The sequence below is a fragment of the Sinocyclocheilus anshuiensis genome, unplaced genomic scaffold, assembly GCF_001515605.1.
Source record: "Sinocyclocheilus anshuiensis isolate Anshui unplaced genomic scaffold, SAMN03320099.WGS_v1.1 scaffold1658, whole genome shotgun sequence".
NCBI lineage: Eukaryota > Metazoa > Chordata > Actinopteri > Cypriniformes > Cyprinidae > Sinocyclocheilus > Sinocyclocheilus anshuiensis.
In genome coordinates, this window is record NW_015547302.1 from 84,551 (window position 1) to 91,234 (window position 6,684).

The following is a 6,684-nucleotide window of genomic DNA, read 5'->3' on the forward strand; positions in this document are numbered from 1 at the left end:
GAAAGTCAAGTTTGGAAAATGATGACAGTGAGTAATTATTTGTTTTTTGTTTTTAGGTGAACTGTCCCTTTAAATGTACAGTACCCTTGCACATCTCAATCTACCATCGCCACCTTCCATAGGTACAGTCCCAGTTCCTGGCAATCTAAAAAATGAGCTGGGTCATATCAGGAGACAGAAGAACTCTATGGGGTGCGTGAGACATTAACCATGTTTTCATAGCAGCCTCCAGCTAAGAACAGCCTGTCCTTATGTGCAAAAAACCCTGCCAAATAATAAGGCCCTGGAGAACCATGCTCTATGCAAACATTTTAAATGCTTCAAGGACAAAAGGTTAAAATGCAGGCAACAATCAGTGCTCAAATGAATGCCGTGCAACACGTATAATGGCAAACTACATGCTGAAAGTGTGTACGCCTAGATATTAAATATAACACACTGCTGGCTATATGGGACTCTGAATTTAGTTGTAGCTATATGGTGCAGAACACTCTATATTAATATGGAGGTGTGGAACACTAGCTCCTCCCCCATACATTGACCTGACAAGCATGACAAAAATAACCGAGCCCGTTCTGCAATGGGAGTCACAAGTCGGGGTTTATCAGAAGCTCTTAGCTACTGAGATGCATTGACTGGAAGCAGGCCAGTCTGAGACACGTTTCAAGGCTGGTTGTGATTGCATCTGAAATGCACACACATACATGCAGAGGTTGACAAACACATGCACACACCCACAATCACACACAAAGAGATAGCTAGTTTAGGTAGTTAGCCTCAGTGCTGTTTTGAAAAAAAAAACGTAGATTTATATTTATGGCAATGCTTGTATTCTTAGCTGTCATCGGTGGTAAAAAATATAACAGTGAGCACTTAAGAAGCTCAATACCACCCCCTTGTGGATTTCTATATGTTCATATCCCCGGGTTTGTCTGGAGTCATGTTTTAATGTCACTTTATATTAGGATAATTTATTCTATCTATATTTTATCAATATGTATAATTTACTACACAAAAGTGAGGTTTTATGATCAAACTTATCTTTCACCTTCTACTAGGCTATTCAGCATCATGAAAATGGACAGTTTATCATCACACCATGATTTATCAACTCATTTTGTTGTCTTTAAAGGTTCCCTAGAGGCTAGTTTGTTAACTATCAAAAACGATTATAGACTGTATTTTTATATTTGTTTTAGCCAATCTTATTTTTTTTTTTCAAGATATGTTATCACGTTTACCCCAAATAAAGTTTCGTATAACTCAATGTCGCCACCTTGTGGTTAATAGACCAATTATTGCTTTGATCTCACACTGAAGGTGAATTACACACAAAAAATCCTCGCAACTATAATTGACGACTTCCCAAAACCTCGTTGTTTATACGTTTTATTTATTTTCTTATTACGTATACAAAGAAATCTGTCATATGCGAGTGGTGGCAGCTTGACACAACTGTTCAAAATGTAATTCTTGTCAAACAGCTTCAATAATACTAAAAACAATACTGTTGACCACGTCTGACAATAACAATTGGTCTTTTTTAATCGTATTTCAGCCTAATTTAGCAGCGACATGCTGTGGAGATGCAATATATTCAACTGTACTAGAGCGTCTCAGAGTGAAACCAACTCTTGTTGCCTTATTCATTCGAGCGACAAATCTGAGAAGTATTCGAAACAGTGTTAAAGAGAAACTGTTATGAATAATCTTCAATAACATTCTTTCTTTCTTCCTTTCTTTCTTCCTGGCTTAAATAATCTAATTTCATTTTGCGCCACATTCCATAGGTTCTATAAAGGTCCTGATACAGGTCCTGAAATATCAGACTCCTTGGTTATAAAAGAACCTAGTTCTGATTTAAACTGCTGATTAACGTTATGTGTATCTACCGTAAAGGGGCCAAACTGGTATGGAAGAATGTGTCCTTGAAGCAAATTTCAAAGTGAAATTGCTTTGACAACATATCACAAAACCGCTATTAAAAAAAGGTCAGTTGGAGTCTATGTACGCGTGAAAGTGACTGAGAGAAGAAAAAAACTACTATTAAACTCGCTTACCAGCAGTATTTTTTGAGTCCTGGCTATAAGGTAGTTTTAGGTCAAACTACGGTCTCCAGAACTCTATCCCCGCCAACTCTGAAACAATTTACGCAACCGAGGAAGCTTGATCATTCGAAAAAAAGAAGTTGGAAATCGACAGTCGCTGCGGCTCACAAGTTTTGCTTTGAGCGCGACCGTTAGGCTGAAGGAAACGGAGCGCGAGACGGATTTTTGAATTTTCAGAGGCGCTCGCGCTTTCGCTCCAGCTTGTTTGTAAATATATGTGATGCACACTGCTGGCTAGCTACCGATGCTGGCTAGGGTGATGTGATGTCTCCGTGCTGGAGTAACGAGTGTGTGATGATAAACACAGAGGCTTTACAATCCCAAAAGCTCATCGGTTCTCAACTGGCGGCTGTTCCCTGCCTGCCTCCAAATTTTTCCCCTCGCACACTCTTGTCGTACAAGTAAAAAAATATCCCCGATGTTTCTGACTTACCTTCCGGCTTGTTTTCGGCAGCCATTTCCCCTCCGCTCGCCACATCCTCCTCCTCCTCTTCACGAGCGTTGGGTACCACGCGCGTTCACGCCGAGGACAGCAGCACGAGAAGGGACTGGCGAGGCAGAGGCAAGTCCAGCCAGAGCGCACTCACGATTGGCTGTCGAACTATGACTGACCATGTTGTTCTAAAATGGCTTGCGAGAGCAAAGCAAACATCCTCCCCTTCAAAGTGTCTCTGAGAACCATTGGGTGAAGCGTGATGTGTAGATACACCTTAAGAAGAACCGAACCAATCCAAAGTGAGCGCTCGGGAGAGGTTCGCGTGCAAATGAAATGTTTCAAGTTGCTAAATTCAAAGGCAGAAAACGTATTTTTCTGAGCTTTTTGCGCTGACATTTCATTCGTAAGCAATTCAAGTCAGGTTATTTATACGTTATGTATACGTTTTTTGCCTTTATTCATATCATAGCTCTGCTACCAGTTAAGGCACTGCACTCTAAAAAATGCTGGGTTAAATACAACCCAGTGCTGGGTATAATAGGTAATATTTTTCTACTCAGATTGAACTTTCAACCACTTTGAATTTAAGCATTAATGAATGAAATCGAGCTGAAAACTCATAAAATCACGTAAAATGGCAGAACTCATTGTGACACGTTCACAGGATGTTTTATGACAAAAAAAATTTTTTACAATTTACTTTAATTTACTTTAATTTACTAAAACTGCTTTTTATGTTGTTAAAGCAATTAAGATCATTAAGATTTCATGAAGATAAATATAAAGCAATCCATAGGTTAACCTTGAAGCTGAAGCAACGTTTGGGCTGAATGCGCTGAAATGCTGCGCCATGGTGCTGAACGGACAGCTCCAGGTGGGCAGCAGTGTTCTACTGTCACAGTGCGCTTTCACGAAAAATGTAGCACCCCAGACCTCCAAAATGTCTTGTGGTTCACTGAAAGTATCCGAACAGTATCCTACACTGCTGTGCTTGCGAGATAAATAGTTTCTGACAGCCTATTCCAATAGTATATGCATAATGCTGTGATCTGGGTCCCGTCTGAATTGCCTAGAAAACCTCAAAACTGCATTTAGGAATATGGAAGTCGCATTATACCCCAGCTGATTAATTATTCGTTAGATTAAGCATTCGTTAATTGCACTGAGCACATAGATAATAGCTTATATGCCTCTCTGCCCGCAGTGAATACCCGCTATGAAATGTTATCATTAAAGCTACATCTTTATTGGTTGCAGTTGCTTGATCACATGAGTGCTTTCCAAATCCTTATCTGTTCATTTTCGAAGAGAAAAACTTGGATTGTATAAAATATTCTAAATGACCAGTGGAGAAAACATTCGGGCCAGTCTATCAGACGAAACATCTTCGTAATGGAAAAAAAAAACATAACATTGTGACTTTTAAACAATTTTGTTGACTGAATAAATCAGGTTATATGTACTGTGTATATAGCAATGGTTTAATTTAGGATTAGAACGTGTTCAGAATTCTAACAATAATACATGAAGCTCTTGAAAAATGTTGGTAATACAGCTTTTGAGGCATTTGAATTCTCTACGGGACTGAAAATTATACTACAGCACAATTCCTTATGGAACATCTGCAATCTATTCTTGCCAGGATCACACATGGCATCACACAGAGGACTTCACAGACTATCTCGTTACTTAATTACCATTACATCACACACAAACATCTTTGTTTCCATCCATTTGACTTGTCACAATAATTTCTACTCTAGCCTACTTTTATTCATCGGTAATTAAAATCCAAGTGGACTTATTTAAAGGTTACAATCATACTGACATGACACTGACTTATTATTGGCTATTTTTTCTAACACTAATGGAACTGAACTTGGGTCTGACGTCAACTACAGCTCATTAACTAACCGAATGTTAATTAAAAACAAAAGAGGGCGCCGTTTGACATTTTCCAACTGAATTATTCAATTAAATTAAACTAAACTAGAATGTTGGATGCATAAAATGGGTGAATAAAAGTCTGATAAACATCTTTTAAGTCCACAATTCGAATGTATTTATCATTTCTAGATATTCTTTGTGGATATTCTGTAATGTCGCACTAACCATACTGAAGCTTACATTGCGATCCCAATACACACATCTGCAGTCTTGTCATCTTGAGAGCGAGTGCATGCGACAGGGAGTAACTGGGCAAGACTGTCCCAGTTCGGAAAAAATGCCAAAGCGCAGCGACTTTAACACACGCTTAGGAACTCACGTAGGCTACCCGGAAACGCGCAATGTCGAATAAAACTATCTAGTGTAAGTTAAATTAATAGAAATTACATATACCATTGAAATATGCAACACTTTATATGTTATATTTTAATGGTACAGAGGTGAGTATGTGGATTTTCTTAACCGTTTGCAACTGTTGGACGGTATGTATGGACTAAACACACATTTAGAGGTTTATTGTAAAGTGCAAAGTATTGTACATGTTGTACATGTGTGTCCCAAAAGTTCTACCAACACTTGCGGTCTTCACAACCACTTGAAGACTTGAGCTAAATACAGGAAGGAAATGCGTCATGCATTACAAATGGTAATGCGCAATGACCGCGAGTGTGGGGATTGGGTCTGCTTGCATATTTATTGGGACAGGCCCGGAGGACTGAGAAGGGTATAACTGCAGCCCGGAGATCTCCAAATGGGGGCGGGAACTCCAAAACGGGGTGGGAGCTCCAAAATAGGGCGTGGTTTCCTCCCATTGACAGACAGGCACATGACACGCATGCGCAATTTTTTCCCCCAATCCACTTCAGTGCAAACTCCGCCCCACAGCTGATTCTAAAGATTTTATTGGTTGTGTCAATTAAAGTGTTGATTTTCTACACTATTCTACAAAAAATGCTAACCCCTAAACCTACCCCACACCTGACCCTAACCTTAACCAGTGTAATTGACTGCACGGCGGGATTGGCGCTGAATAGCGTGGTAAAGAAAGTTGCAGTTCAGGAGATAAACAGTTAATAAGATTATGCGATATGAGATCGTTCCGTAACTCCCCAACCGGACCTCACCGGACTATAGGTGCGTTCGACTTCATGCCGCGCCGCGCAAACCGATCGGCGGCTGACTTGAAGCAGTGCATGCCGGTTAGAAATTTTGATATCGTTTCGAGAGCAGCCGGCTGACTCAGCTGGCGCAGCTTTTTCACAGAGTCAGCCGGCTGCTCTCGGAACGATATCGCGGTACTTTGATACCAGTACTTTGATACCATCAGCGCTCCGCTGATAACGACACAGCTGTTTCACGATTGGCCAAATTCACCACATGACAACAATGACGTGTGTGCTTGTAGTCCATATCTGTTAGCTTTGAGGTCATTCATACACTAGTGCACTCCTGAAAGTTTGCGAAAGTTAACTTTTAGCGATAAACTCATTTAAAATGTTCCAAGCCTTGAAAAGTAGACAAGAGTAGACGGCTGCAGTGAGAAGAGTAGTGAAAGAACCGCAGAAAAGACAGACAGTTCTGACTTCTCATAGCAAGTCAGACACCAGTGAGATCAAAGACGGATATTGCATGATTCATACTTATTGTTGCTAATAAAGTAAACGTAACATTACATTACATTCTGTTGCTTTTATATAAAAATATTAATATGATGTATAACACACCCAAAGTAGTTATTCAATTTCTCCCAACGATGTGTTTTCTATTTTTAGTTTGATAAAGACACATCTTATTTAGAAATATGACAACAATCACATATTCCACACAGAGATCACACTGTCATAGTATTTGGGAATAATCATGCATAATTTAAACACATAATCACATGATATCATATATAAAAATCAAAATGCAACATCATAGTTGTTTAAATATGCACAAGTTGTGTCGTCAACAAGTTGTTTCCCACATTCTTTTGCACGGGGAGAGCAACGGCGCTCGACTGCACAATCCGACACAGCCGCCTCGCCGTCACGAGAGTTTTTTTGTACACGTCAGCATGACATCAGAGCAAGTCGGAGATAAGTCGGACACTTTTCTAACCGGCATGCATCTCGCGGTAATCACCGGTGATCGATTCTGCGCAGAATGTGCTCATCTCAAACAAGCCCAGTGTCCGGCTTGACGGCTCCG